Source organism: Microcebus murinus, chromosome 6 (assembly GCF_040939455.1).
Source record: "Microcebus murinus isolate Inina chromosome 6, M.murinus_Inina_mat1.0, whole genome shotgun sequence".
Classification (NCBI taxonomy): Eukaryota; Metazoa; Chordata; class Mammalia; order Primates; family Cheirogaleidae; genus Microcebus; species Microcebus murinus.
Genome location: NC_134109.1, coordinates 33,392,779 through 33,412,998, shown reverse-complemented (window position 1 = coordinate 33,412,998; position 20,220 = coordinate 33,392,779). Strand labels below are relative to the sequence as shown.

The window sequence follows — 20,220 nt, the reverse complement described above, 5'->3', positions numbered from 1 at the left end:
CATGGCAGGTTAGCTGTGCAGATGGATTAAGCTATGCTAAAGGGTGTAGAAGAAAGAGAAATAAGTTTGGAAAAGCAGGTTAAGGCAATGCATGGAGAGCTTGAATGCCAGAATGAAGAACCTACAACTCCCTCCTAAGGTAGCACGTGCCACCTTTGTAACTTGGCATGGCTGCCCGCCAACCTAGTGAGAAGTGACAGAGTGTAATGGTTTAAAAGCACACACTCTTGGGTCAGATTCCTTCCATTTGAATCCCAGTTCTGATACCAACTGTGTGACCTTAGACAAGCTGCTTAACCTCTTTGCCTCAGTTTACTCATTTGTGAAGTAGAGATAATACAAGTACCTCCCTCATGAGGATTAAGTGAGAGCATGTTTACCGCACTAAAAACAGTACCTGGCATTATAAGTTCTTAAATGTTAATGTCATCATTAACCTTTTTATTTAAGTCAGTTTTTTAGTTAAATATGTACTGTAGCCTTACCCTAAGCAACAATACCTATGGAATCATGGGCTTACGGTGACAGCTATGGTTTTGATGATATACATATAACAAGATGTTTAATAGAAAGTCTTAGCTAAGGCACTGAGACACAACAGGCATAATGCTCCCAAGTGTGACACCAGACAAGGGTGCACTTTTTCAAAAGAGACATGCAATGACCTCTCCCCGACACTGAGGAAATGAAGGGTCAGAACAGGCAGGGATTGGAGGAGAATCTCTGGGGAGATTTTGGGACTACTGTTGGTGTGCTGTGATCCCACCCTACCCCCACAGAGCATTTGCCCTCCCAAAAAGCTGGTGACAGGGGCTTTACGAGGCCCATTCAGGAAACTTGGTGTCTGTCCCCTGCAACTGGGAGGACAGGGTGGACTGGCATCTGACCACCTCCTAAGAAATCAAGCTCGGGCTGGCATGAGGACAGAGCAGGCCTTGTTTAGGAGGGCGGCTCGGAGAGCCTGAAGGACCTTAGCTGAAAGAAGCTGGAGGTGAGTCGCTGGATTTTAGGGGCTGAGGAAGGAGCAATGATCTAGAATAGAGGATAATTTACTGTGTTCAAGACTGTGGAAGTGAGACATCCCAGCAACTGAGAGGGGAGAGGGGTCTCTGAGAAGCCCAGGAATGTGGCCACAAGAGAGAATCAGCATTAAACACCTGCCAGGCCCAGGGGCTGGAAGCCAGATGACAACAGTGCTGACTCGTGAGCACATCCCTGCCCTTCCCAGTCCAGTGACAAAGGAATGGATGTATTAAGTGCTTAATTAAGACTATGTCTGTGACTTAAAGTGACCGCATGACCTTCTGCTGCCTATGAATGACCAAGAAAGTTATATGGCCTGAGTTTTCATCCAAGGGCAAGGAAAGAGCTAATCCCACTGGAAAAACATAAAGGGACAGTGGGAGGCAAAATTAAGTGGCTTGATGAGTACATCCCAATGAGTCACGTTTCTTTGCGCTCATTAGAAACATAGCTATTAAAATGAAATGTTTGTCCCTGTACTATACCCCCCAGTGGCAGGGTAACAACCATTAGAAGTAACTAGTATAGGGCAATAAGGACCTAAGGAAAAAGACCAGCAGGGACAGAAATACCAGTTTGGTGCGTTCAGTGAGAACGCATTTGCTCCTCATCCTTGAATGTGATGAAATGAAAATAGAAGATGTGCCAATGAATGGAAGAATCCCAAAGTCCTTAGACAAATGGCTTTGTTCAAAAGGAACTCAAGATAGCCCAAGTCCGTGAGCAAAGAAGCCGTGAGCCCTGAGCTCCTGGGCTGAGTTTATGTTTTGGTCTTGGCCTTTCAGGTTGAGTTGGGGCGGCAGAGGACACATGTGCTCACCAAGCCTGAGTCCCCCAGAAAGCACCAACCAAAGTCCTCAAGTTCTGGAGACCTGCATGGTGGGGTGGGAGGGAGCCTGGGGGAGAATCCTGGGCTGCACCAGGCCCTGAAGTCCACCATGCAGAACGTGAAACATTCTCCCAAACCACAACTTTACTGCTGCCTTCGTTTGGGTGCTTCTCCCCTCAGGGACAGTCAGAAGATGAAGGGGGAGGTGAAGTTTAAGTTTTAAGACAAGGTACGAGGGGCACTCCCCACGGCGCCGGAAATAGAGCACAGGGTACACAGACACCGCCTGTCAGCTGCCCCGTTGAGACAGTCAAAGGGGTGACTGCACCCAGTCCCCCTTCACAGGAAGAGACTTACTCCACCTCTGACTTTGTCCCTTAACCTCCAATGTGGCTTCTTTCTCCTTCAACACCACCTCTGCTCTCCCAGCTCTGACTTCCTATAGTTCCAGACCAGCTGAATTATTCCCTGAGAAAGGCCAGAATGACTCAGTCTACTTGGCCAGCCAGCATTCTTACTAGAATATATGTTAGAGAATATCTTGTCCAACATTTTATAGGTGAAAAAAAAAATAAAGGCCAAAGAACTCATGTCATATGCCCAGAGTCACTGAGCAAGACAAGAGCCCAAGTCTCCTGACCTTTATCACACTGCTCCGTTACACAGCATCATGCTAACTCTCAAAGAGGGCTCAGCTCCCTGCCCGGCCGCCACCTCATTCCTCTTCTACAAACACTCCGAAATGGTGGGAGAGGCTTAGAGTTGGCATGCCTGGAAACAATCAGGAATGGATCTCAATTAACTAGTTGCTGGTCACCTTTGAATGGAGAAATCAGTGGCCATAAATACTTTCTCAGAAGAACAAGAGGGTCTAATGCTTGCTGTACTTTGCAGACTTTGCAGAGTGTACCCGGGACCCCAGAGTCACAATCAGGTCTCCACAGCTGGATTGTAACAATGGGCAGGGAAAGGCCCAGAAACTAGGCTGGAGAATGAGGACTAGAGTCAAGAACCTGCAAAGATAAGCTGCTATGACTAGTGGCAGTAGGTAAGAGAAAGAAAAATGCTGCCCAAAGAGCTTGTTAAGCAAGAGGAAACTTTTGAAATCAAAATGAAATGGGGTTTATGAGACACATTCCTATGCCAAGCAGAAAGCCTGTTCCCCTTCTAGTAACTCCCAGGCCATCTGGTCTATTTCCCTGCTGCAGGGTATTGACCTCTCTCTGCTTCCCGAACATTCACTGGGATGCTGTTTTTCAAATAAGATTGGTACTTCCATCTCCTTTTACCTAGCTGTGTTTAATCCACATCAACTGTCCTTCTTTTTATTTATTGATTGATTTTGGTTTTTTTAGAGACAGGGTCTCTCTATGTTGGCTAGGCTGGCCTCAAACTCCTGGGCTCAAGCAATCCTCCTGCCTCAGCCTCCCAAGTAGCTGGGATTACAGGCGTGGGCCACTGCATCCAGTTCAACTCTCCTTCTTATATGCTAACTCACACTACCTCCACTTCCACTTTTACCCTCTCCCCAACATTTGTTCCATCACTTGATCCAAGGCTATAGAACACAATAGAACCAGACACATCTCAGTTCAAATCCCAGTTTGGACACTCACTAGCTGCATGATATGTGCAATCACTTTATTTCACAGAGCCTTAGTTTTTCCAACTGTAAAATGTGGATAATTAATAGATATGTCATTACTGTGAAAGGAGGATATATGTCAATATATGTATATTTGTACATACATACATGTATATACATATATGTAAATATATGTATATTGTGCTTAGCCCAATGACTGACATATATTAATTAATAGTAAGTATGCAATAAATGGTGGCTGTCATTGTTATTGCTATGATCACTGAAGCCAGCTAAAGCTCCATTTGCGGAATTAAGTCTCAGAAGGCTGAAATGGGCTGTCCGAGGTCACACAAGTGAGTGAATCATGGAGGGATCCCAGATTTCCTGATTTCTGAAGCCTTTGCCAACCATCAGCTCCCACACAAACGACATCATTGCCCAATGACCTAGAAATCTGGGTATCTGATCACATCCAAGTACCACAGCTGGTGATTTAATAAGCACTCACCATGTGCTAGAAATTGTACAGGCTATATGAAAGCTTTGAGGCATCCATAGGTCAGTACAAGAAGGTCGCCTTATTGCATATAGCAAGCATAAAAACAAGACAAGACACAAATCTGAAACCATGGCTTGTGTTGCCCAGTGGTGACAATATTTCTTATCCATATTTGTTTTAAGAAGGTAGATGTAAGACCAGTGCTTTGGCTGCCTGACTCCTGGCTTTGAAAAGGCCTTTCTGATTGGGAACAAGAGGGAGAGAGACCCTACTAAGGACTAGGGAGCAAAATGGGGTCTGGCCAAGGGCAGCTGTGAAAAGGGAGGTAGGGGTAAGTCAGTAGGCTAAAAACAGGTCCCTGTACGTGCTCCAAAGATCGATAGCTATTATCAGCAAGGTGGGCTTCTTGCTGTACCAAGGCCTGTCCCACCGCTGACTGTGCAAGAACTGAAACCATGGAGCCCCAGAAAGCACATCTGATCTTAAAGCATGAATCACCCTTTAGAAGCCCAGAAAAGAATCCCCTCTTTGTGGTCCTGCAATCTCCTTCTTGGCTGCCATCCCCAGCTCTGAGGAGCTGGTGTCAAGGCCTTACTAAAACTCAGGGTGAGTGACCTTTCTGATGGAAACGGACCATTCCAGAAGCTCATGTGACAGGGGTGCCTCTTAATAACTGAAAGGAAACAATGAATGAATGAACCAGCTAGAAGGCATTCGTCATTTGAGGCTAACTGCAGCAGTCAGAAGTGGATAATCCAGTACGTTCTGAACAAGGGGCTTCTGGACAGCAAAGGAGTGGCAGAAAGTGCTCTCTCCCTTATCTATTAGATCTCCCTGCATTAATCGACAGGCAAAGTCTTTTATTTTTTTAACTGCCAGCCTTCTGGAGGATGCAGCAACAGGAAGGAGCAATCTGAGGACCCAAGTCCTGTCCGTGTAGACTACCCTAATTTCAAGGATGCTGTTCCTTCTACGACACCAGCCACTTTGGGAGCTAAGAGCCCTGAAAGGATATCCAACTCCCTTCAGGGGAGCCAGCAGAGAAAGGATATCAGGGAGCTGGATGTTCAGAAATGGGAATTGGTAGTAACTTTGGTTATTCCTCAAACTGCTAGCAGACTGGCTTGTGACTGACCCTAAAGGCAGCAGCACCAACATTAGAAGAGGGAAAGTTACCTTTTGGAACTATCTTTTGAAGGAGCAGGAGTCCAATATTGCTCTGTGACATCAACCCCACTAAATTTATACATAGGGGAACTGATGTTAACATAAACATTAAGTACAGCCTTAGAGGGGAGGAGAGCCGGAGCCCATACCTGCGGCCTGATGGACATGAGCACAGGCAAGGGAGGAGGCCCTCCTGGGAATGTGAAGGATACTTACTCAGCCCCAGCTCTATCTACAGATGTGTGTGTGTGGGGAGGATCCACTTCCTTTTCCTTCAATCACAGCAGCACGGAGCATCCCATAGCTCGAAGTCTGAGGCAAATGCACACCTTGAACCAAACATACCAGTACCTAAATTCTATGAGTACATCTTTATCTTATAATGGAAAAAATACAACCTTTGGGTCTACTTGGGTACTTGCTTCTAAACACTCTTAAATCCCAGGAAAGGAAAATTTCCCCAACACATGCATTCACACACACCGCAGCCAGGGTGCTGACTATCAATGTGACTCAGTTTCCCTACCGTAAGCCATAACTCCACAGTGCCCCTCCTAACCCTTCCCCAAAAGTCAGCTTACACTTTACTTCTCAAACACAAAGCCTCTGATTTCTGAGAAGTGGTGGTGGAATAAACAGATCTGGTCAGAAAGGCTGAATTTTTTCCTGCTCAGAACACCAGAATCCCTTTCCATATTCCCTCCTTGGCCAGGTGTCGCCACAAAGGGAACTGAGAGTTTGCCAAGTCAGAAATCATCCTCACCTTAAAAGGAATTTTCTTGCAATTAAAAAAAAAAAAAAAAACCAAACCACCTTGTTTATAAGTTGGGGATGGGAAGGGGAAGGAGGGGGAGAGTAAAGGGATACAAATTTGAAAACAGCCAGGCTGTGGGAGGGTTATATTCCTTCTCTCCCCTCAAGGACAGCCAGATCTGATATGGGCTGCTGATAAGACCAAGCTGCTTCACTTTACTGCCCTTACCCAGATCTCTCTTTATGACATCAGAGTCCCCAATATCATTGTAGACCCTTCTCAGAGCTTAGAGGGTGATTGTCACTAATGTCCTGGCTGGACACTGTCTACCAGGAAAAATCTCACCAGGAAGGAGCTCCAAGACTCCCAGAGAGCAGAGCCAGACAGAAGAAAACACTCGCTGCCTAAGTGCTGTAGCGAGAGCTTTTCTGATAAAAACTATACTTTTAGAACCAACACTGAGCTTTCCCTATCACAAGCTGTAATTTAGCCCCTTCCTGTAAAATGACACCTTTCCCTTTAGAAACAATATATAAATCTGATACAACTGAAATAAACACAGTATAATGCTCACTAACTCATTTAGCATCTTTCGTTTAAGGACTGGAGGCTCTTAAATCACTTTATAAATGTAAAAATTCATGCCTCATCACTTGAAAACAGGGAGTCAAGGGAGTATCATTTTCCTATCTTACAGTCAGCACATTTGAGGAACATGCCATGGAAAAGCCCATTCTCTCACCATTGGAGGTGGCAAGGTCAGGCCTCCATATATATCATCGTCCTCAGGTTGGAATAAATAGCCTGGGATAAACCCAATGGCAGATTCAGTGATAATCAATCCTGCCCAGTTAGAGGGGAAAGGTCCCTAGAGGTGGCACTGGCTGTGCTCTCTGATCTAGCACCTGTACCTGACTTTAGCCACAAGTTCCAGGGCCACGGATCTATAGCTCAGGGGACTTCATTTTCTCCTGCTACCCCTTACTGGTCCTGGAACCTCCCTCACTCCTATATCTATAAGTGGCCAAAGTCAACACTAAATAAATTAGCTTGTCATTTCCCTCCAAGGATCAGCTCCCCACCAACCCCCAGCTGTCTCCCCATTTGCCCACCTCTGTCTCCAAACACAGAGTTTTGCAGAGGGATGCTAAGTTTAGTCTGAGAGCCTTTCCATGTCTCTAAAGCAAGTGTCCCGGCAGGCCCACCCCTGGCCCAACCACTGGTATCATTAGCTCACTCACAGGAACAGGTGGGAGAGTCGCCAACTAGTCCAGTGCCTTCTGGCTCCACAGGCAAGTAGAGGTGGCTCTGCCTTCCAACCAGGGCAAAAAAACCTGAGCTACCTACCAACGGACTGTCCTGCCACAGGATGAAAGCTGGTGGGCACATGAAAGCTGGCTCAGAGCCAGAGGCACATTGTTCCTGGAGACACAAGGCCAGACCCGTAAGCTGGCCTGTTTGTTTTCTAGAGAAAAAGACACTATACACCCCCAGGGCAGGCTGTTTGGCCCTCCCCTTGACCCCTCTTCCTGGCATAGCAAAGACAGAAACCTAGGCCTCCTGATGACCCAGGTCTGAGGGCCAGAGAAACCGCTCATCTGTTACTAGGGTGCTGAAAACACTAGAGAACCGGTGAGCACAGACCCCAAGGTTATGCTGGCAGACAGCTCCCTGCGGTCCTGCTCTCTTCCTGGGAGGAGAGCCTTGAAGCAGCATCAGAACAACCTGCCACCCCAAGCTCTATACCTGAGGCAACCAAACGTACCCCCAAGGAAACCTGGAGAAAGAAAGGAGACACAGTTCAGGGAAGGAAGGGAAGGGGGTCTGTTTGCGACTGGGCATAGAAAGAGGGAAAGGAAGACACCTGGGAAAGAGGCCAATGTCTCTCTGCCCTTGCCAGGAATAGGACTGTAACACTGCCCAGCCCAGCCCAGCATCTCCCACCCAGGACAAGAGATCAAGGAGAGCAGGCGGAGAGCTGGCAACCAGGGGGTTGGGCTGGGCCCGGGGGCATGGACCTGGGGAGGAGAGTACGCCTAGGTGTGCATTCCATCATCGCCCCATTTTTTCATGCACCCCTGGGGAGAAGGTGGCAGGGTCATTCAGACAGGGCTCCCTCCCCTCTGGCAAGTCCTCAGCCTCAGCCTCGACAGGGTCTGTAGTTTCCACTCCCAAGCTCTGGCTGCCCTTCCACCCGGACTGGAGCCCCCACCCGCCCTCCTGAGGCGCCCTCCCGAGTGCTCTCCGCTTGGAGGGAGTCGGAGGGTGTCAGCCTTCTGCTGCCTGAGATCCTCAGCTTGCCCCTTCCCCTCGTCGCTCCCTGACACCCCTTTGTTTCAGGCGGGGAAAGTTGCCAACATGCACCCCCTTCCCCAACACGCCCCCCTGTGCGCCCATCCCCCGCAGGGAATCCAAGCACGGGCGCACCATCTAATCCGCGGCTCGCTCTCGAACCGGGGCAGCCGCCTCGAAACCGAAAGCAAAGAGGAAGTGGGATCTGGCAGCGCCCCCAGCCCGGTCGCCCCGTCTTCCCCATCGCCGCCCCATCGCTCGCGCTCCCCGCGCTTGGCGCTGCCCGCCCCGCACGGCCACCTCTGCGGGCGGCGGAAAGGCCTCTCTGCGGGCATCAGGGGCACCTACCGGTGCGGGGCCGGGGCCGCGGGCAGGGGCAGGGCAGGGCCGGCCGCCTGCCGGGCGCAGGTGCCGCCAGGAGCGCCGTCTCCGCGGCTGGCTCCCGCTCCTCCTCCCGCGCCGGGACTCGGGGCGCTCTTCTGCGCCGCCTGCTCCCCGCCCCCACGCCCGGCGCCCGGGCTCCCCCCGCGCTGTGTTGCCGGCCGTGCCTCCCCCACGCCACCGGCCCTCCGCCGCGCCTAGTCCCGCATTGTGTGTCTGCGCCCGCCGCGGACGCGCGGGGGCCGGGGGCCTGTAGCCGCCGCTGCCCGGGCGGAATGCAGCCCCCGGCGGCAGCGGCGGCGGCACTCACCCATAGTACGGATGCGCGCACACTGCACATGCTCGCGTCTGACAGGCGCTCTGCCCCGGGCCCCGCTTAACTCCTTGCTCGCCCGCTCGCCCGCCGGGCCCGCTGCCCGCGGCGACCCCGCCGCATCCGCCGCCTTCCGCTGCCGGGGGTCGGCCCCTCCGGCATCTACAGGCGCCCCCCTGTCCGGGCCGTGGCGCAGGTGGCTGCGGGGCCGGGCTCCTCCGTCCTCTCTGCCCCCACCACCCCGCCTGCATTTGAGGTGTCTGTCGCCCGGGAGGAGAGGACTAACCCGGGCCCCCCACCTGCTTGTGGGAGTTGTGGGGACCGCATGTACAACATCCACTGTGGGTACCATGCAGGCCTGGGCTACCTGAGGGCCGCGGTCCACATGGTGTGACAGACCCACTATGTGCCAGCGTCTTGTTCCGTGCAATCCGTTGGTTGAAACAGCCATGCGAAGTCTTTTTTATTATCCCCATTTCCAAGATGGAGAAACTGTGGCCGGTGGAAGTTAAGGAATTTGCCTAAGGCAAGGCCCACAGTTTAGTTTATACTGCAAAGATTAAAGAGAGTATGTCCTTTCAGAGGTCGATCTAGATTCTTTTATTGGGAAGTGGGAAATGATGAGTGCTATCTGGAAAACCTAGAGATTCTAGAATATGTTCATTTTCACTTTTTTTTTTTTTAGATGGAGTCTCGCTATGTTGCCCAGGCTAGTGCTAGTGTGGAACTCCTGGGCTCAAGTGATGCTCCCGCCTCAGCTTCCTGAGTAGCTGAGATTACAGGCGTGAGCCACCGCGCCTGGCTGGGAGATTCCGGAATACGGAACGTGGCAAATCGAGGTCGGGAGCCCTGATTTGAGATGGGTCGCCCAGACTGGTCCTGGGTCCTGGAGACAAGGCTGAGCAGGGAGTGGGAATGCCATTCACCGGGCATTGGGTGCCTCAGGCAAGAGGAAAAGACATTTAAAAAATGTATTATTCCCCCTGGGGGTGTCCTTTTGTAACTAACCCCTCCAGAGAGGGCGCCCTTTTCTAATTCTCACACAAACCCTATGCGTGCCTGAACCGGATGTTAGGGGTCTGATGGCTGCTTCTCAACCTGTGGGAGGGAGGCGGGGAGGAGGAGGGATGACGAGAGCCTGCGGACCTTCCCTCTTTTTATAACATGCCACAGTGACTCAGAGGTTCAAGGCAGCACAGAGTCTTCTAAGAAAAGGATCCTGAGGCTCATCCAATCCAGCTGGTCTTGCTCCACTTTGGGTGAGAAGATGGGCTGCTTTCCTCCTGTCCTTCTGTCTGACCTAACCTTTTTTTTCCCTAGACAAGATCGTGTTCTGTCAATCATGCTAGAGTGCAGTGGCCTGATCATAACTCACTGCAACCTTGAACTCCTGGCCTCAAGTGGTCCTCCATCTCAGCCTCCTGAGTAGCTAGGAATACGGGTGTACAACATGCCCAGCCAATAAAAAGGTTTTATTCATAGAGACAGGGTCTCAATATGTTACCCAGGCTTGGCTCAAACTTCTGTTCTCAAGCAATACTTCCTACCTCAGCCTCCCAAAGTGCTGGGATTACAGGCATGAGCCACCATGCCTGGCATGAGCCTAATATATAATTTTTTCTTTTCTTTTCTTTTCTTTTCTTTTCCTTTTCTTTTCTTTTCTTTTCTTTTCTTTTCTTTTCTTTTCTTTTCTTTCTTTCTTTCTTTTTTTTTTTTTTTGAGACAGAGTCACTCTGTTGCCCTGGGTAGAGTGCAGTGGCATGATCATAGCTCACAGCAACTTCAAACTCTTGGGCTCAAGTGATCCTCCTGCCTCAGCCTCCCAGAGTGCTAGGATTACAGACATGAGCCACCTTGCCCAGCCCTGAATCTAATCTTAATCTGATTTTGTGCCTTCCCCTACTTGTCTGATGAGCCATACATCTCCTATCAAACTCCTGTCCCTGGCCAGGATATTCAAAGATAAAGGTACATCCCAAAGCTGGCAGTGGGCAGTGTCTGACCAGGAGTTCTAAGCCCATCGCCATACATACGCTGTTCTTGGGCTGGCCAAGCCATTCTTCTCAGAAGGAAAGCCCTGGGTTTCTGATGGGAGCAAGGGAGTTATGTTGAATTCCTCAGACCAGCATAGGAAGTACATAGCCATGTGGTGCCAGTGGCAGCAGCTCTTGACTTCCGTGAGTTTGTTTCCTTTTCTGTGAAAGGGAAGTATCACCTACGTCATGAGTATATCATAGACCCAATGACATAATGCATGTAAAGTCCTCAGCACACAGTAGGCATTGACAACAGAAAACTATTTTCTGCGGGGGGATTCGGCAGAGAGAAGAGAAAGAGGTGCAGGGCTGCAGGCAGGCATATAGACTGTCCCTAGGACACTGTCAGAGAGGCAGGGGACAGCCCCCTCTCAGGGATGCCATGGTGAGAAGCAGCTTCGGTTAGTCTGGCAGCAAGGTGCACCTGATGAAGAGGAGAAGAGGACATCCCCCGCACCCCTTGCCGTGGAGGCATAGTACTCCCACTCCCGTTCTCTATCTGTGGCTGGCAGCTGGCTCCGCTCTCCCAGGCTCCGGGAGGCAGCACCGTGCAGAAGGAGGCATAATGCGCTGGAAGGGCTTCAGAAGCTCTGAATGCCCGGCAACTTATCCATTAGGCACAGCGGGGATTAGGGGCCCACAAAGATGTTTGAATTTCTTTTAAAATCAGAGGCAAAAATAAACTTTGAGGTCAAAGAAAATGTTTTCACATATAATATTGATATTTTCATCCTTTGACTAGAAGCCCAGATCTCAGTTACAGAATCAGAAAGAAGGAAGAGTTAGGAACTAAGGCACAGACTTGGCATCATCCCGTCTTTACTGCATCTAACTCTCCCATGGATTTAACTCATTCTTTACAGTAGGGATCATTTCTTCCTAACAAAAATTTATATATTGCCTTACAATAGATATATTTTTCTCTTTGAGTAGGGTATCTATTTTTATCCTCATTTTATAAACGAAGAAATGAAGGCTCAGAGAGGTTGTATGGTTTGGTCAAGGTTGTATGGTTTGCTAGTAAAGGCAAAATGCAGTTCAAACTCAGGTCTTCCAGTATCCCATCCAAGTTCCTTTCTATTTGCACCAAGATTTCAGATAAGATCAGTTGTGTGCAGGGAAGAACAGTCTGCTGCAGATGTGGACTCTTTTTGAGAGAGAGGGTCTTGCTCTGTAACCCAGACTGGAGTGTAGTGGTACACTAATAGCTCCCTGCATTCTTTTTTTTGTTTTTTTTTTTTTGTTTTTTTTTTGTGTGTTTTTTTTTTCATAAACATACAGAACAGGAATCCCTGCATTCTTAAACTCCTGAGATCAAGGGATCCTCCTAAAATACTGGGATTACAGGCATGAGCCACCTTGCCAGGCCAGAAGTGGACTTAAATACAGCATCTGTAACAATGTGTGGGTTACCTGGCTTTTTACTCAAAGAATGTTGAAAACTGCATACAGAGTTATGGGAAGGGATGGGGAGGGTGACCCTGAGTGCAGGTAGGCACAGTAATTGTGGTGCTAGTGATTCAAGTACAGTTGAAGGTTAGGGGGCCTGGGACAAACCAAGCTCTGTTGTACTATCACACATCAAATGATGCCAGCCCCTGCTTTGCCTGCTTGTTTTATCAAAGCAAGTCAAGCTGCATGGTGAACTGGGCCAGCCATAGACTTTGCTCAGGCAGACTTGGGTTTGAGTTCAGACTTCACATTCTCATTGGATGTCAGCCTATTTCCTCAACTGCAAAATAGAAATGGCAATAATACCCACCCCCAGGGCTGTTGTAAGAATAAATAAGATGATGCATGCAAGGTGCTTAGCATAGTTCCAGGCACATAGTATATAGGTAATAAATAGCAGTAGCTCCACACTGTCACGTAAAGTCCCTGCCACAGTAGGCAGTTAGTAGTAGTTCTCTTCACACTTCTCTTCCACCACCAGGCAGAGAAAATCTTTTAAGTGTCTTTGTAGTCTCTAAAGTGCCTTGAACATGTTAGGTCCTTAGACTTATTTTCTGAAAGACAAGAACTTTCCTGCCCTTCCTTCAAAGCAAACCATCCATAAAGGGGTTGCTCTTGTCCACCATAAGTAATTTTCTTGATGACTTTCGAAGGGAATCAGAAAGATTTCTTTATGCTTGTTAGACAAGATTGGTTCCCTGGGGGCTGCCCTCTGACCACAAGTCAGGAGAGATGTGGCTCAAGAGGGTGATTTTGGTGGAGGGACTGGCCTGCGGCCAGATCAGAAAGGGTAGGAGAGGGAGGTGGAGGATGGAAATTAGAGATCAAGGGAAGATCACATACGGTCTGTCTTGGATGCCATGATTAAAAAAGAGGGAATGGAACTAGAAGCAGAAGCAGCATCAAAGTCAAAGGCAGTCTTGCATTTGGAATTATTTGGATGGGCTTTACAGGAAAACAAGCTGGATGAGAGAGAACTGGGGGATAGGGGTGTGTGGGTATGGTCTTGGGGAGAGGAGTCAAGGTAATATGCTGGCATGTGAAAACAGGGGGAGTCTCTTTACAACTTCTCCTTCTTGAAATAGGAAGGAAAGCCCCTTCCTATTTACATACAGAGGCTAAGGAATGTGAACGTGTATTATTTAGGATGCTTCAACTGCAAGCAATAGAGACCGACTTTTGCTGTCTTGCTAAAAAAAAATTATTAAAAGGATATGATCAGGTGGCTCACAAATTTGAAGGGAATGCTGGCAAAACAAGCTCGAAAAGACTAGGAGCAGGCCAGCTGTGGGAGTCCAGGTAATGGGAAGTAATTGAGAGTGTCCTCAGGGTTCTGCTGCCAGAACAACTCCATCTTGTTATCACTTCTGCTCAAGTATCAAGAGTCAGGTTTGCCTAAATTGAGTCATGTATCTACCTTCTCTCTTGGCTAGGGAAGGGTCCAGCAAGACGCCCTGGTGTAAGTCCTACTAGCACCAGGCATCATAAGAGGGGAGCAGCGAAAGAAATCAAAGGGCTGTTACCAAAAGGAAGGGACAGGCTGCTAAGTAGTCCCTAAATAGCAAGTGTCCATGGATCAGTATAGGGACTTTATACGTGACTCCGTGCCCCATAAGATTCCTTTTTTAAAATAAACTTTCTTTTTCCTTCTTTTTAGAGACAGAGTCTCACTCTGCTGCCCAAGTTAGAGTGCAGTGGTATGGTTATAGCTCACTGAAGGCTCAAACCCCTGGGCTCAGGTGATCCTCCTATCTCAGCCTCCCCGGTAGCTGGGATTCAGACTACAGGTACGCACCACCAATGCAAGCTATTATTATTATTATTTAGAGACGGGGTCTCACTATGCTGCCAGGCTGCGCTCAGACCATGGCTTCAAACAACCTTTCCAAAATGCTGGGATTACAGGCATGAGCCACCACACCTAGCTAGACTGTATTTTTTAGAGTAGGTTTAGGTTCACAGCAAAATTGAGCAGAAGGTACAGAGATTTCCCATACAGTCCCTGCCCCTCCACCTACATAGCCTTCCCCATTATCAACATTCCCCACCAAAGTGGTACATTTATTACAACTGATGAATCTACAGTGACACATTATTCTCACCCAAATTCCATAGTTTACATTAGGTTCACTCTTGGTATTGTACATTTTATGGACATGGACCAATGAATAATGACATGTATCCACCATTATAGTATAAAATGGTATATTTTCACTGCCATAAAAATCCTCTGTGTTCTGCACATTCATCTTTCCTTCCCCACTAATCGCTAGCAACTACTGATCTTTGCACTATCTCTATAGTTTTGGCTTTTCCAGAATGTTTCATAATTGGAATCACATACTTTATAGCCTTTTCAAATTGCCTTCTTTCATTTAGTAATATACATTTCAGTTTGCTCCATGCCATTTCATGGCTTGATAGCTCATTTATTTTTGGCATTGAATAATATTCCATTGTCTGGATGTACCATAATTTATTTATTCATTCGCTTACTGAAGGACATCTTGGTTGCTTCCAAGTTATGGCATTTAAGAATAAAGCTACTGTAAACTGTGTGTAGGTTTTTGTATAGACATAAGTTTTCAACTCAAGTCCTTTGAGTAAATACCAAGGAGTATGATTTCTGGATTGTATGGTGAGAGTTTGTTTAGTTTTCTAAGAAGTCGCCAACTGTTCTCCAAAGCAGATGTACCAATTTTGCATTCCTACCAGTAATGAGTGAGAGTTCCTGTGGCTTCACATTCTCATTAGCATTTGGTGTTGTCAGTGTTCCAGATTTGGGCCATTCTAATGGGTGTGTAGTGGTATCTCATTGTTGCTCCCTGTAAGGTTCTTGGCTATGAGAGAAGGTGAAGGGAGAAACAGGTAAGCCCCAAGAAAGCATCAGGAGGCTCTGAAAAGTACTGGGACAGGAAAATATATATTGCTGAATAATATCACTTCTTGTGCTGGAGCCTATATGGAGCTGGGTGACACATCATTATCACCCAAAGTCCTTAATTTACATTTGGGTGAGTCCATAAATTACATTATAAAGGCAGACTTTTTGTAGATGTCACATAGCTATGATCTATGCTCAGGAATAGGTGAATTGTGATGAAGCAAATGCAAAAGGTCATTAAGGATGTCCTTGAATGTTTATAAAATGTCACAAAGGGAGAAGAAGCATTAGGCCCCAAGGAAATGATCAAGTTCACTGCAGTTTTATCAGAAGGTTTGCTATCCATATGTTCATGTGGGAAAGGGGTTTGCACTATCACAGAGGTCTCAAGATAATGTGTCTTCCTACTTTGGGGGATATTTAAAAGCCCTGTCCTCTCTCTTTTCTCATCATCAGAAAGAAAATGCAGGGGAGAAGGACTATGCAGTATTCATGAACACCTTGAGCCTGAAAATGAAGAACTCACAATTCTGTGATAATGTGAATTCATCCATAAAGCATTAAGACATTAATGTGTGTGCACTAAGACAGCCCTGAAAATTAGTGCAGGTTCATAAGACTGGCAGTAAATTAAGGAGGGAAAAGGCCAAAGCTAAAAGAAATCAAAGTGAGAATAAGAACACACACTGAAACCATATCCCTTCATACTTTTAAGTGTGGGTTTAACTGTGAAGGGTTAACTATTCTAAGGGTTAACTGTGGGTGTAACTGTTCTAAGTCTTTGAGGGAATAGAGGTGACTATGAAACTTGGGAATCGTGGGGGTGAGCCCCATTCCACACACATTCCCTGTACTCTGCCCCCCACTCTGCTACTCTCATTTCCGTCTCAGCAGTCAGCACAGATGCTGGGCAAATTTAAAAGAATTTCTGCCCTAGAGATTAAAATCCCAACTCCAAGCTGGTCACCTCCCCTCTTGTGCCTCCCTTTGCCAGGATACAAGAAGCTTAGGAGGGACAAAGGAGTATTGTTAAGGAGAGGCTGGTTATAAGAAGGCTTTGCAACTAAAAGCTTTTATGCTGCTATCTAAGCCATTCTGCCTGGGGGGACACTGTGTGCCTGTCCCCACTTCGCTGTATCAGTTCAAAGAGAAATTTCAGCCAAACGCACTGATTGCAGGAGGATATCTAGGGACTTGGCAACATTAATAGGTTAAGAATTTCTGTCACAACATTCTCATCCAAGTCCCAACTAGGTCCTGGGATAAGATGGAGTGGAAAATCTTTCTTTTTGTAGATCTTGAATCAAAAGATTTCTCCCCATAGGAGCTGGCTGAGAGGCAGCCCAGCCTGGAGCACGGGGGTCTGGGGTGCAGATTGCTGCACGGGAGGTAAGGTAAAACCTGTCTCTACTTTTTACCCTCCTTGTCCTGGACCTTCTAGGAGAACTCTGCCACCTTCAGGAAAGGCTGCAAAAACATGAGGGGTTGACAATCCCAGAGAATTAATTCAGCTAGTCTCAGATGCTAATTAAGTAGAAAATATGTATTCATTGCCTAGCACTGTACTGTTTTGAGGACTGGGCCCCTGTCTTCAAGGAATGTGTTATTCAATTCAACAACCATTAATGCACTGTGCTAAGGATTAGGGTCATACAAGTAACAAGGAATGAAATTGAGGTGTATGGAAGATGAGGACAATACAAGATGGTCTATAACAAAGCATTATGCTGTGCTCCAAGTCACCGGTTTAAATTCTGCACCATGCAGTGGAAAGTGTGTGATTATTCGTGTTCTACAAGGGGGCTGTTTTCATGGCCAACCTTTATCTCTACCGCATGTTATTTGTAAATAAGCCCTCTAGTTGGCTCAAAATTGACCAGTATTTATAAATACACACTTCTGTCAAAAGACTATTTGATCCTCTTTCTTGCCCACAGCTTAGGTCGAGGTCTGCTTTCTCTTTTGTCCTTCAGCAAGGTACAGACTTGGAAAGAGGATAATGACATCTTTGATGGAATTTTTTTCACATCCGTGGGCAGTAATGTCAGGCATAGAGTTGTGACCTCCCCAGAACTGCAAGTCTATGTTCACAGTGGGTAGGCTAAGAAGGGGACTGGTTGTTCCAGGACCCATATTTTTTGTTTGTTTGTTTTTTAGAGGCAAGGTCTCCCTCTGTTACCCAGGCTGAAGTGCAGTGGTGTGATCATAGCTCACTGTAACCTTGAACTCCTAAGCTCAAGGGATCCTCCTACCTTAGCTTCCTGAGTAGCAATGACTACAGGCATGTGCCACCACATCCAGCTCATTTTTGTTTTGTTTTGTTTGTTTGTTTGTTTGTTTGTTTTTGAGAAAGGGTCTTACTCTGTCTCCTGGGGTAAAGTGCAGTGGCGTCAGCCTAGCTCACAGCAACCTCAAACTCCTGGGTTTGAGCTATCCTTTGCCTCAGTCTCCTGAGCAGCTGGGACTACAGGAACATGCCACCACACCTGGCTAATTTTTCCATTTTTTGTGGTGATGGGGTTTTGCTCTTGCCCAGACTGGTCTTGAACTCCTGGCCTCAAATGATCTTCCAGCCTCAGCCTCCCAAAGTGGTGGGATTACAGGCATGAGCCACCGCACCCAGCCTGGGAGCCCATCTTGACCCTGTAAGTGCCCTGTAGTTGTATGATGGGAGATTGATACTCTATCATATCCTTGAGCTTTTACTACTTAAATCAAAATTCATGCTCTAAGAAGATACTGGGCCCAGTGGGCCCCTATCCCTGTCCTAATTGCTAATTTTTCACCAGGCTGAATTGAGGTAGTTGGTGCCCTGGAATTCTAAGAATGCCAAAGGACAGGTCATGGTGGTCTCTGGTGCTGCAGGTAGGACTATGGGTGTTTGTGGAGGAGTAAGAAGGGGTGGAAGAAAGGAACTTCTTCCTTGAAATCATTCACTATGCTGCTCCCACCCAGAACCTCACAGTCAGGGCTCTGGGCTACACTCAACTAGCTTCAAGTTCCTTCTTTCCTCAAGTGGAGACAATGGCTGAATAAGTCATTTCCCCTGCAGGATGTGAAATGGGCCTAGATTAGAAGTAGGGGCTCAACTTAACTCTGTCCCCAGATTTGTGTCTGCTCCTTCAAGACTTGGACAACCTCCAGACCACAGGAACATACTGTATAATAGGAATCCAGTAATGCTGTTGTGGTCATAGCTTAATTGCTTTGAAGAGATAATAGGGATCCAGATAATATCAAAAGTATGTGAGTACCCTCTGATCTTAACATTGATTTCCCAACTCCCCCAGGTCCTGATTGTCATATCCCTCCCCAGTATCTTAACCACTTGCAGGCAGGACTCAAGGGGTTGGCATTATACTTGAACAATGGATGGCAATGGGGGCATATTCTGGCTCCTGGACTGGCAGTTTGTGGCTTTATTGAGTTAGTTGTCAACTTCCCTGAATCTCAGCTTTCTAGCTTACTCATGAGATCAATACTTTTAAAACATTTTAATAGCTTTATTAGAAAAATGATTCATACTCCTTGTAAAACACTTACATAATATAGAAAAGAACAAAGCAGAAACTAAAAACATTATGCCAAATTCCTACACCCAAAGATAGTCACTGTTAATGTTTAGAAAAAAATCTTCTACCCATATTTATATACAGATATACATATAGTTATATATACAGTTTTACACAAAACAAATCATGTTCTACATACTTTTCCAGAAATTGTTTCATGTGACAGTAAGTAATGAATATCTTTCCATGTCAATAAATATAATTTTCAGCCAGGCACAGTGGCTCACACCTATAATCCCAGCACTTTGGAAGGCTGTGGCAGGAGGGTCACTTGAAGCAAGGAGTTTGAGACAAGCCTGGGCAACATAGCGAGACCCCCATCTCTACAAAAAGTTAACTGGGCATGGTGACACACACCGATGGTCCCAACTACTCAGGAGGCTGAGGAGGTAGGATTGCTTGAGTCCAGGAGTTCAAGGTTTCAGTGAGCTATGATCATCCAATTGCACACCAGCCTTTATCTGTGGCAGATCAAAGAGATTCTTAACCTGCAGCTTGGACTTTGTGAGTGTCTTCCTGCTCCATGCCTGTGACATGGCTGGGTGAAATGCTTGCCTAGAACGAGTGCCAAGCTGATGGTCTGTATGTGCTGCTTTAGGTCCTGTGCTTTGCACAGAAGGAAGAGGTACACATTGTTTGGTGCCAGGCACCTGGCACTGGGAATGGTGAGAATGTCCTTTCATCTTTCCCTCGTCTTTTAATACCATGAAGTTTTCCAGTCCCATTCTCTGAAACTGCAAAATTGAACAGAAACAAAGTATGCAGAGTTCAAAGTCTCCACTTCATCAGAGCCTAAAGCCCCATTAACCACCATATTTTGAGGTGACCAAAGCATACAGTGGTCACTCCAGAAGGGAACAGATCTGGCCTTCAGTGTGTGAATGCTGGGGGGGTTCTGGGTCCTTGAAGAAACAAGCCATCCTGGCCACTAGATGGCGCTGAGAGATAGTCTCCAATCTGCAGGCCCGTCATGCCTGGGACTGTGAGAGGGAGGACAGGTATATCCTCAGAACTTTGACAAAGAGGAGCAAGCAAGGAGGCTTCCAATGGGGTGTGAGCCCTGACACTTCTGTAAAAACCTTGAAAACAAGGGGAAGTTCTGATCATCAAAGGAAGTAACAGGCCTATTGGTTTCATGCTAAACCACTGGGAGGGAAGGGGCAGGGGAGCTGCAATGGCTAGGTCCTCTCATTCTGTCCATGCATTTCACATCTTTCCTTTTCTGTGAATCCTGGGGTGCTTGTTGGCTCACTCTCATTGCAGCCACTCAGCCTGGAAGGTGCACTGCAGGGGACTGCATGCATCCTTGAACACAGTGGCTAAAAGCATGGTCTTTGGAATCAGAGCAGAGTTTGAGTACTAGCTTGGCTACTTTCTTTCTGTCTGCACTTAGCAATGTCACTTGGCCTCTGTGAGCCTCAGTCTACTGA

The 20,220-nt window shown here is 47.2% G+C and overlaps 1 protein-coding gene across 4 annotated transcripts in view; it reads right to left on the bottom strand.

The window, feature by feature from the left end:
- Positions 1 to 8,930, bottom strand: part of TMEM229B (transmembrane protein 229B) — a 42,503-nt gene extending 33,573 nt beyond the window's left edge. The window contains exon 1 of one of the 4 annotated variants that reach the window (XM_012781109.3): positions 8,844 to 8,930. The gene's annotated coding sequence lies outside the window, so the exon portion shown is untranslated. The other 3 variants (XM_076003927.1, XM_012781103.3, XM_012781102.3) reach the window with 3 other exon arrangements.
- Positions 8,931 to 20,220: the final 11,290 nt, after the last annotated feature.